This window comes from Falco biarmicus, chromosome 3, assembly GCF_023638135.1.
Source record: "Falco biarmicus isolate bFalBia1 chromosome 3, bFalBia1.pri, whole genome shotgun sequence".
In the NCBI taxonomy this organism is placed as follows: domain Eukaryota; kingdom Metazoa; phylum Chordata; class Aves; order Falconiformes; family Falconidae; genus Falco; species Falco biarmicus.
In genome coordinates, this window is record NC_079290.1 from 36,548,450 (window position 1) to 36,561,197 (window position 12,748).

Consider the following 12,748-nt stretch of genomic DNA (forward strand, 5'->3'; position numbering starts at 1 on the left):
TGAGGGCGTGGTGGGAAAATAAGTCCCAATGATAAAGTACACTGTCAAAATTGTCCTCATGTAGTTTTAATTACTTTGGGTGTTAAGTATAAACTCTACTCCAGCAGACAATTATTCCACATATATTTTATTGCAGGTCTAGATGTACACATAAAAGTAATTGATTCAAAATGGAACACACTGTTCTGACAGCCAGCTTTTGTTAAGGAGTGTGCTTCTATCATTAAAGGAAGGAATACAGCTGAAGTAATTTATGAATGACAGCTGGAATGCAGTATTGAATAGCAATGTGTAAAGCATACCAGATATTGAAAATTAAAAGAACATTTTTGATCATGTCTTTGCATATAAGTAGCGGCACTGTCAGGAGTTACTCTTTCATCCTTGCAGGCACAAACTTTATATGTGAGAAATAATATGTTGTTACACAATTTCACCTATGAGAGAGCCATGCCTTTGCTAATATAATAAGAAAAGCATAAAATTCAGTGTTCCTATCCATGGCTTGGTTTGGGAAGGTGAAAAGTCACTAGTTCTCTGTGAGCTGTGCCCCCCAAAAGAAAGAACTCCTACTATTGAGATGCCAAAATACATGCCCTTGTCTGAGTAGACATGTCCTCCCCATTCAAAATCTTACCAGCCATTAGGACACTGCTTTTCCTCGGTGACATGTAGGCTGGGACCAAGCCACTTCTGTCTTCACTGGTTTTGTCATCTTTCAGCCTCAAAAGAAAAATTTGAAAGTAGCATCTTCCAAACATCACCCTGAACATAAGAGTGACCATGCTGGGCCAGAAAAAAAGTCTGTCTAACCCAGTTTCTTCTCTTCATCAGGGACCAAGAGCAAATGCCAAAGGAGGGACACGAGACAAGGACCGGCACATAATGATATTTCTCTGAAAGTCTCTCCCAGCTTCCAGTGTGATGTGGCTCAGGGACTTCATTAGCTAGAGGTGGTATTTAATAGGCTATTAAATGCACTCAATGGTAGGTACTTAACATGTAGCATGCACTTAATAGCCCACAATAGATTATTCTTCCATTAATTTACCCCAGCTGCTTTTTTAACCCTTGTACATTTTTAGCTTCTCATATACCCTGTGCGTTAGTTTTTAATTTGCTGCCTGCTAGTTGCATTTGTTGTTTCTTCTTATACTGAGACAAAGAATGATCATTCCCTATTCACTTTCTCTGGGTCACTCATGACTCTGTAGACTTCATTATGTTACCTCTCAGTTCTTTCTTTTTTCTTTTTATCTTCCCTTTCTCCCTCCATACACTTTTTTTTAGTTCTACTTTATACATATTGAGATAGAGAGACCAGAACCGCATACAGCATTCAAAATGCAAATTAATATTCTGAATGATAATAATAATAATAATAAATAATAATAATAATAATAATTTCTGCTTTGTTCTTCATCCTTTCCCTAGCAATTCCTAATATTAGACTTGGGTTTTGATCACTACTGTGTATTAAACTGACAATTTTAGAGAATTATTTATTTTTAAATCTTATTCCTGTGTTGTTCAACTCACCCAGAACCCATCACTGCCTATACAGAGTTGGTTTTTCCCATGTTCATTATTTTACATTTATCTACATTGAACCTCATCTTCCATTTCATTACCTAGCTTATTCATTCTGTAACCATTCAGAGCTGGCCTCTTCCTTTCCTACATGAATACTTTAGGATTATCACACAATGATAATCCTAATGAGATTATCATTGTGTGTGAGATTCATCACTGATCTCACATCGATTATGAATATCTTGAACAGCACAAGCTCTCACAGAGATATCTTCAGGGCTCTTATCTCCCCAGAGTAACCTCTCCCTTCTGTGAAAACAAATCACTTATTTCTTCGCTTTGCTTGTTATCTTTAAAATAGTCATCTATCCAGGTAAGACCCAACCTTTTTTCATCCTGTAATAGCTTTGTTTTTAGGAGCTTTTGCTGAAAAGCTCTTTCAAATAGCTTTTGAAAGTCTAAGCAGAATATATTGACACGGTGAATTGTCCACATGCTTGTTGACACCTTCTCATGCTCTAGTACATTTTGGAGAGATGATTTGCCTTGATCAAAGAAGCGTTTACTCTTCTTAACGTATTAAACTCTTTGATGCATCCACTGGTTCTGTTTTTTGGAAAAGCTACTATAAACCGATTTTGTTGACCTCTTGTGTAAGTAATCTCCTCTGCAGGCCCAGCAGTGCCATCAGCATGAATTCCCTGCCTGTGACTTTCCTTTGGGTCTCTTGAATGACCAATTAAATATTTGTCAAAGCTGACAGTTAAGCATTAACCTGGACACACGGATATCACACTGAACTATGAATGGTCATTCCGCAGTACGATTTTCCTAGGTTTACTGCAGTTTTGCACAGGGATCTGTGCAAACACCACAAAGACTGCAGCCACTTCACCTTCTTCAGGTTTCTCTACGGCTGTAGAGAAGCTTCCCCACCCCCCATCATCACACTGATACTGACATTCAGTCTGGGTCTGATTTACATCATTTCCGTCCTGAGCTTAGTCTGTGGGTGGGTTTGGTAGTGGCAATGCGCTGGAGGGGGCTTCTGTTGTGGGCAGTGGCGGCTCAGGGCTTTGAGCACACCTCATCCAAGTGGCAGTATCTCAAGGACCCAGGCCCAGGCTGGGGTCACAGTGTTCTTCTGCTTCCATCTCTGCGAGAAGATTTTAGGACAGCAGCTTAGTTACTCCTGGCTCACTGGATTCTATCCCAGTTCTATGAAAAGCAAGAATTGCTTTTTGGCTGCTCTTCTTTTATAAGCAAGGAGGAGGTAAGTCCCTGGAAAGGTCCATCCTGTGGGAAGAAGTGCCAGCCAGGAGCTGTGAATCGTGGTATTATACTTGTTAGACTTACCTCCATTTTCATTAACAGATGAAATATTGTACCCTCTTCATCTCCCTAACTGTAGATTTGTTAGGCTCAGAAGGAGATTAACTTTTTTTTCAGTCCTTAAAAAATAACCTTCTCCACAACTGTACTAGAAAGTATTTTATAATGGTGGTGTCTGCACATCTACATTACCATTTCAGTTCAGAAATGAATCTTCTGATCGCACTCAGCCAGTGCATTTGGTAGTCATCCAGGAGTGGTCTTGGAGGACATGAGATGAACTCCTTTTAGATGAAATGAAAATGGATGACCCCTAATGTGCTCCAGCCACAAATGGGCATTCAAACTATAGCATCAGACTAGACCTGGTCCAGAAGCACCCCCTGAAAGATGGTGCCATTAAATAATCATATCAGAAACCCTGTACAAATACAGCTTCCTAGTATGGCATGGACATGGGGTCTCCAGCACCAGCCGCTTTGCTATACAAATCACTTTTACTGGTTGGTATGACAGTTTATAGCACATGGAGAAGTCAGCAGCAAACCACTAAAATCTGCTGTGCTGAAACGACTGTAAGTAGAAAGGGAAATAGATTAGAAAGAGCCCTTCTCTTTGGAGCACTGAGAAAAACCACAAGCACCAAGTTCCCAAGTGCAAGATTATCAGCCGCCACTCCTATCTGCTCTGCCACCACCCATGACGAAACTGCCTGTGCAGACCGCTTCTGTTGCTTCGCTGGAGGTGTGTGTTTGTGGTTACAGCCACCTGTGTCTCTGTTACAAGAATCACCCCAAAAGCATTAAAAGGCAGAAGTGACACTGCTGCTTCTAGACCACGGATTCTAGTAACAGAGACCAGAAGACAATGATGCATTTAAATGTGACTGAACATTTCTCAAGATGAGGTATCCTACAAGAACTAGCCCAGAAAACTCAGCACTAAATGTATTTAGCTGACAATCAGTTAATTTACATGGTGAAATTATTGGCATATTCCTCTTCAGTAATCAAGTTTTTGATCATCATCGCTTTGAATTCTTTTGTACCTAAATTCGTAAGAGCAAGACAGAACATAGGATACTGATCTGCATATAACCATAACCATCCAGTTCCCTTGCTATTTCTTCTCGATTTCAAATGTTTGCAAAATTGCAGCCTGTTCAAATGTATTTTGAAGTAGCCGCAGCTGTGTAGTTCAACTACACAACATGTTAGCAAATAGTTTTATTTTATTTATATATTTATATATATTTATTATATAAATACCTTTAAAATAGTTGACTGAATTTTACAAATGTACACATCTTCTTTCCAGCTTTTCCCATTCTTCTCAGTAAGCCCATGTGCCAGAACCTCAGGTGGAAGTATGCTCAATGGCTTAAGTAAAACTGCCTTGATATGCACCAGCTTCGAAGCCGAACTGTCGGCACCAATCCTGAACTGTCCCCAGCCAACTACTCGATTCACATGCAACTGTCTGCTGCCAGAACACAACCATGTGGCAGCTGGTGTGGCAACACAACTTCCTCATACCAAATGCATGTCTGCAGCAGTTGCTCAGAATATATTCAAGACAGACAAGATTTAGCAAAGGTGAATTACCAGTGGCACCATGTAGAGGCTTCTATCTGCAGGCAGTGGTCTGATGAAACTGTTAAAAAACAGGAAGCTCTGGTGAGCAGGCAGCTGTTACGGTAAAAAAGACATTTTTAAAACACACAGACAACATGAAGATCAGCTAGATCTACTTCCTGGCAACAAAGGCAAACTGTAGGTGTTGGCAGCCACCAGTGCATTTGCTGACTGGCAAGAAATGTGGAGAAAATCTCCTATGTGAGATACATTTGCTTACTGAATTGCTGCTCTGTGCAGACACATATTGTTTCCTGCTCAATACCTTGAGAAGAGATGGATGAAAAAGCAATAGCATTAACATTTACACACATTTAGCCACATCTTCAGAGCTCCATAAGAAGACTCCTATGTTCTAACCTAAAGCCAGTAATGCTACATAACTGGTCAGATGCTGCTCCCAAGTGCTGCATCCATCAGCTGATGGTGCGACTGTACATGTAAAATCCCTCCCACAACACACAAAATCCCTTTGTCTGATGCCATTCATTCTGGTAACCATTCCTGGTCAACCAGACAGGTGTCAATCAAACTAATGCCTCTCAACACAAAGCCAATCTGTCTATGGTTGCAGGGTTTGAGCCAGTTTAATTTAATTTATTAGAGTTGAAAGGAACCTTTGCCTCTGTGACAATGGGTGAGACAGTTTGTAATGATTCTCATTTAATTGATGAATGTAGAGTTGGCACTTGACAATTAACCAGACTCATTAATACACTAGGGGTGAAATCCCAAGAGAATTTCACAAGCATCTACATGCTTCTAAGGTTTACTTTTCTATAGCAAATTTCTATAGACTTTCTCAGTTGGGCAAAGCTGGAGCCATTCAGCTGTGTCTCACAGCAGCTGACACCCTCCACTCAGAGAAATAATCTTGCTGTGAAGGAGAAGGATCCAAGTCCCATCTCTGCTTTCATTGTGAGGCTGTGCTCAAAGCATACAACCTAAAGGCAATTCTGTAATCCTACGTAGCCCTACACTATGTAGACATTTTGCACAAGTAAGGAACATTTAAGTATGCATTAGCCACAAAAAGCCTACAATAAATTAATCCTTCTACACAAGGATGTTTCAAAGGAGAAATGTTACTCTCTGGAAACACTTCTACAGATTTTCATAGTGCTGTAGTTTAAATTGTTTCAATGGTTGTCCTTTATGCTTGCCTGATTTACCAACCCACTTTGATTAGCTTTTCAGTGTTAATTAATACACATTTTCAACCCTTCTAATCACATATTGCTCGAGGGTGGTTATTCTAGAGTCACAGATTTTAAGTCCACGGTGCATCATTGCAGGCTTCAGCATAACTCCCTAGGATATTATCCTTTACCCTGCGAACACAGTGCTGAACACCTCTCTGCTGACTGAATTAGTTTTTAAAGAAGGAAATTTAATCCTGATTTAAAGATTTACCTTGCGAGAGAAGCTAACTGCATCCTGTCATAAGCCGTTTCACTGGTCAAGATCTAAATTTTATTTTTAGCTCGAACTTACCCAGCTCCAGCTTCCAGCCACTGAATCTTTGTTAGGACTTTGTTTTCTGAATAGTGTTATTTATAGCCTGTGACAGATCACTTCAGAAATCTCCTCACTTACAAGCTAATTAGATTTTTTTATAGATATTTCTCTCTCTTACACAAAAAGAAAAGCCCTGGAGAACAGCCTTGGTCCTCTTGCTCATGCCTCTACCGCTCAGCAGTCTCTTGATCTGCACAGAAGCTGCTCCTCACCAGCACAGTCCCCTCCTCACCAGGGCAAAACCTTTTGGGCCATCACATGTCTTTGCCCTCACCATCGCACGCTCTGCCGATTGCCCCAACAGCACCAGCAATGGCACTGGTTGCTGCTGCCATTTTCCTGTAGCCTTTCTGACCTGCAGCCTTCAAAGCCTGGCTGTTATTCGAGCAATGGTTCTGTCACTTTTGTGTTTCTTTCTGTCCATCTCCTGCTCCTCTGAGCCCCCTGTTAGTCCTCTGAAGCCACATGTCCCACCAGGAGCTTGCGTTCACTCATCACCTAGGGGGCCACCTAAATTTTTTGCACAATCCCTGAGCTCCCCACATCAATCTCCATCTTAGGCAACCTATAGTTACTTAGATGATTCTATCTTTATTTTTAGTTATTGACACATAATTTGTCTTTTTTTTTTTTTTTTTGTCACATAAGTCCAAGGATTTATAACACTGTCCTGAGAGTACCTCCATGCAATATATATATGCTGAGTTAGTGCATTTATCCCTGTTCTGTCCTCTGGTGTCTGCTCTGTCCAAAAGGGCTTTAACATTGTTTTAAAAAGAGTTTACACATTACATTATGTAATGCAATGTTTACATTTGTTCTGACATACTTCAGATTTGCTCTCCCTCCTTCCCTCCTTTTCCCTACCCAGCTCTCTGCCTGCAGCCTACGCTTTCTGCCTGCCAGCTACAAAGAGATTTCCTAATTTTAAAAATAGCTATTTAAAAGCAAGAAACCAGGGCTGAAATGAAATACAGCATGGAAGAACTGTTCTAGGGAAACTGAGTAAGTTAGAATGCAACAGGGCTTTCCCGCAGGGTTTTAACAGTGACTTTGTGTAGCTGTGTAAACCTAAATCTATACATTTCATTAGCTGAACCATGACTATGAGAAGTCTGTCCTTCACCTAAGTATAGCTAATTGCAGATTTTCTTTGGGAAGAGGCATTCCAGATATAAATTAATTTAAACTAGGTTTTATTACATATTCTTCTGTTTTCACAAAATTTTATTCTCTCACCCCAAGATTTTGCAGGCTAAATCTGGATTTAGATGCCTCTGTTCAAACAAACTCAACAGATTTTGCCCCATGGTATTTAATGAAAAAGAAAATGTCATGAGGCCTTTCCCTTTTGAAATAATCAGCTGAGAAAAGATTAATGACGATATATTTACATCCACACTGTCCCTTGCAGTGAGGTTAGGGGGCATATTCATCATACACATCAGGATTAACTCAGTTTCTGCTGTAGCCTTGCAGTTCTCTTGAAAATGTATAGCCACTGACCTACTTTTCAGGTGGCTTGGGGAAAGTCACTCCAAATCCTTCTGGTATTTCAGCACCATAAAATTGTGATGTTTTACAGCAATACAGCATCTTCCTGTAATGGCAAGCAATACAAAAGTAAGTCACAAAGTAGAATTTGGAATCTTAATGTTGGGAAAATGATGACAGTTTTTGTAACGAGCACACCCAAAGAGCAACCAGCCATGGAAGGCCCCTACTAAAATTCCGTACAGGAATCTGCCTCAAGGCGCAGTCTCTGCATCCCCAGAGATGTCCTAATCTTTGATGACCACCACCTTCTGCTCTTCTCCTTTTTTGTAAGGAAGTTACTGGAAGACCCTGGGCAGTTTCCCCTCCCCACCCCCACTCCCACCCCCCATTTATTTTTTGCTTCCTTCATGCAAAATAGCAGCTTTACTAAAACCAGGCTTATGTGTACGTAAGAATTATGCCAGCTCTGTGCTGCTCGGCATAGTATATCTCAGTCGAATATACTAATTCTTGAGGTTAAAATAACACCAGCTTTCTCCATAGCTCTTGCTCCCTGCTAAGGCAGTTTCTTGGGAAGGCAGTTTTGGAATATTTACTAACCCAAGAGGGAGATGGTGAAGGCCCAGGACAGGCGTATTCATCACCTTCCACCACTGCTTGTATTCGTGCTCCTCGAGCTATGCACATGGTAGACGGATGCTGCCAAATGAGGTGGTATACAGCATCAGGCCTGGAAACACGGACTTTTCACCCTAAAACACAGACAAAGGAATGCCCAACTTCGAAGCCAGCAGACAGAGATGTGTGAGCTTATGTAGAGCAAATCCTTAATCACTCTTAAATACAAGAAAGGCTTCTCATAAATTAAACCCAACCAGATTATTATCTTAAGGTCTTTAAGGATTTGCCTCTGATTTTATAGTATCAGCCTCAGTCAGAAGTGGAGCAATGTTTTCCGTAGCTGTGTTAGGAACTCCTGAAATATGTAATTTTATAGCAGAAGCTTGGACAGACATTGTAACTGCTGTATCGCTACCACTATAATGGTAAAAAGATCGCCTGCGTGGCTGTAGTCCTGAGGATTTGCTGGGGTTATTAGAGAGCACGTTTCTGCTTCCCTGCACCAGCTGCAAAAGGGCTGCCCCAGAAAAGAGGGCATGAACAAAACACCCAGGCAGCTCAAAACCAACATTGATTTGTCTTGCCCAGTAATTACATTAATATCTCTGCGGTATGGTTACACAGTATAGCCAGTGGGGAAGAGAAGGAAAAGGATCTGGTGAAGGAAAAAAAGGACACAAGTCAGCAATTTAGCTGTTACACTGTAGCTGGAAGGATACACAGGGAATTGCATGTTGTTTCTTCATCAGCTCTTCAGACCTGGTCACCAGCTCAAGGAACTGAGAACAGTATTTAAAGTAATGTGCATTTTTATAAATAATGTTGGGTGATAATTGATATAAATGCTATGATAAGTCAAAAAGTAGTGGCACCAGCACGACACTGAGTGAGGGAGCCAAGCATTTTGGTACTGCAGTGGCTTGCTGTGGCCAGAAGGAAAGCCTCCGTCTGTGTCCCCCCGTTGCTGAGGTTGGGACCACCAGTTATGTGGAGGGAAGGGTTCTTGCCCCTGTGCCCTGCACCATCATTCCTAGGCCCTGTCCAGGCTATGGCTGCATGGGAATGCATCTGCTGGCATAGGAGAGGTGTTAGGCAGACAAGACAGAGGGGGCCAACCACAGCAGACGCCAACCATATCACCTGGTTTTATGAGTTTTTATTAATTTTCCTTCTACTACCCTACTATATAAGCTAAAGACAGGGAGATCAGATTCTACTAGAGTTGAAACACCCACCTGATATCCCAGAGGATAACTCGCTGTGAAGCATGCAAGGTTGCAAAGGCAGGAGCAGGCTATGCAGCCTACTGCTTGTAAAACCTGGAAGAAAACAGTGTCTGAAGATGTCTAAAAGGGGGTTTTCATCCCAGGATTGTTCCAGCCCACACAGGTCAACCGACCCCCCTCTAACAGGTCCCTTGGAAGTGAGTTAATGCTTCCAACCAAGATATTAATTTGGCGTATTTTCTGTTATATTTGCCCTGTTACAAAAAAGGATAACATATTAAAAAAAAAAAAGGGGGGGGGGGAGAAAAAAGAAAAAAAGAAAGTAGCAGACATTTTTGAGAGTGAATGTTGCATAGTGATATAGGGAAGTATCTGCCAGTAGTTTAAAAATACTTCAGAAAATTGAGGATTAAATGTCTTTCTTAACATTAGCCTGTACTAAATCAAAAGCTTTACTCTTCCTGAATCTGAAATAGATTTAACTATATTACTGAGCAGTGAGCCTTTGAAACAGAAAGGCCTTTTTATCAAAGAAAAGATAGTTCCTGAGTTTGCCTGGGGCATGTTTCCTTCCACAAGATTTGAAAAGGTGGGTAAAGAAAGTAGGGAAATCTTTCATCTAACTTATTTTAAAACACATATATTACATTTTTGCATTTCAAATAATGACTTGTTTAAATTTTATTCTGTCTGTAATTTTTCTCTATGTAATGGATGCTGTTTGCTTCTCATTTTAAATACATCCCTGTCTTGGGGCACCTGAAGTACGCATTTTGCTCAAAATTAATTTCTGCGGTTTTAATTAATTATGATGCCTGTATTAAAAATGAACTTGAAGGTTATTTTTAAAATCTTGTTTTCTTATTTGTAAGATACCAACAGAGAGGAGAGATATACATAGCCATATAAATAATTCTTGAGGTTCAGAATAGATTTATTCATTTTTTTCAGGTCTTCCAGGCTTCTCTTCTGACTGCCTGACAACTCTAAGCCATCCAGAGAAGCCTGAAAGAAAAACTATTACAGAAGTAAAAGGTAAAAGCCTGTATGGGAGCTGGACTCCTTGGTGTCAAGCTGTGCACCAGGACTGGGTCAGCTCACCTCCCTTGGGCTGTTGCTGCTTTTGAAGGAGCTGATGCCCCTGTGGTGATCCCCCCAACTTATAGCCCTTGCAATGGTACTTCTTGTAAGGCAGAGAGCCGCAAGCCTGACCCCATGCATGGCATGGTGTTTACTGAGCCATGTAGCTCTGAACCTTTGATTTGACCTCCACCTTCCTGGTAAGGGAGGTGGGAAAGGTCAACCACTTTAGGCTGTAATCTTTCTTCCTCTTCCTAAATGCAGTCAGCTGTGAAAAGGAGTCATACATTGGTGAAGCATTTGTCATTCCAATTGAGCATTCGCCTGGACTCCTTCCACCCCCCAGGACCTGAGACCTCTCTGGCTCAGACCATGAACCAGGCAGACAGACCCTGTACTTTGTCGTTTCGGGGTGGGAATGGGCTGCAGTGCTTCATCCACCAATTTCTGATCTCAGAGCAGGATGATTTTCACCTGGAGAAATGTAATTCACCTCCTGCAACCACCACAGCTCTTGCTCTGGACTATGACTTCAGTCCTTCTCCTTCATGCTCTCTGTATTTTTCTGTGAGTAATAATTAATCATTCTTAGCCTAAAGGCAAGGAAATTTTTGGGCCTTCGCTAGAATCAGCCTTCTACCTCAGTGTGTGACAGAGTGGCAATGGTACTGATTTTCCTTTCACTAATTTGTCTTTTTTTTTTTTTTTTTTTTTTTTTTTTTTTAGGGGGGAAGCGGGGGGGAAGCTACCTTTAAGCATAAATGGCCACAATATATTCAGGTTCATTACACTTGGCAGGTGGGCTATTAATTAAAATGAACATTAGTGAATTCGGAAAATCTTTTTTACTCAGTTCCTCAGGCAGGTTTTGATTTGCTTCCAAATACTTGCTCTGTGGTCAGGCTAGACATTCATAATGGGCTCCTCTATGGTAATGGCTTGGGTTTCTTGACAGGGTTTTTCAGTGTGTTTTTAAGGATCACTTCAGCCTCTTTATACACGATGCAGCAGCATCTCTGTTCATATGGAGCAATGGGAAATTTGTCCTTTATTCCCCAAAGCCAGCAATATGTCCTGAACATTGCTGCAGCAAACTGAAATTGCGTAGTTACCACATTTTTAATACAAAGAGTGGGAGCTCAGACAGAGCAATTTGTAGACTCAAGCATGATGCTTGTGACTGTGATTAGAACCAGTTTGCCATGCTAGTAATTACATTCAGAAGGGTTTGGGTAAAACTGAGACTCAAACTACATTGTTTCTCCTAGAAAATGAACACTGTGATCCTACATGTTCTTGAGTGGCATTTTAAAAATATTGATGGAAGATTATATCACATCAGCGTTAAAGATTTTATTTAAGGTAGCTATGCAAAAAAAAAAATAGTTTGCAACTGTGAATGTAGATTGTCATTATTTTCAATACTAGCAACCAATTTTCTGACTCAATAATCCATATGCAGATTTCTAATACTTGTGGAAAAAAACCTGATTTTGATGTGATTTTCTGAACCAAAATATTTTCTGAATCAGTTGCGGTCATTAGTTTTAATTTATTATTTGCATTCCCTTTCCCAACCATCATCTACAATCAATGCTGCAGATGAATCATTAGTACCACTTCTCCAGCTTCCTATCAGCACACTGAAAGTCTGATGGATGAAATTCAGCTTAAGGGTGCCAGTGTTTTCCTTTGTCTCATTCAGGCCATTCCTAAAGCTAAAAACACGTAAAGCAGTAAAAATAAACTTCTTTTCCAGTAACAAGTCAAGATACAAAGAACAACCAAGTGCTCCTGAATAGCAATACTGCAGCACTGTCAGCTAAAATGCTGCCATGGACACCTGCTCACTCCCTCTAAAAATAAATTGCTGGATTGTGACACCAGAACTGATGAGCCTAAAAACCCTAATGTCTCGTGACAATAGGATTCCTGGGTGGAAAGCTGTATGTGGAAAAGCACTGGGCAGATGCACCTTGCTCTGCTCCCCTGTAGCTGTGCTGCTGAAGTGTGATTGCAGCCAAGTCAAGGCACTCCAAGGCTGGCAAGGTGAGGCAGAAGCCACAGCCAGGCCCCCAGAGCCCACCCCGTGGTGGGGAAGAATGGCTATTTGCTAAGGCTGAAAGTGGGTCCAGGCGCTGCTCAGCAGACACACAGCTCCATTGGGCTTCTCTCCTTCCCCCTTGGTGAGAAGCAGGGAAGTGGGCTTCCTCAATGGTGGCATCACAAAGAAAAATTTAATTCATTTAATAGATTTCTCTCTTTTGGAGAAAGCCTAGGCCCAATGCTCCTGTCAGAAGATAGCTT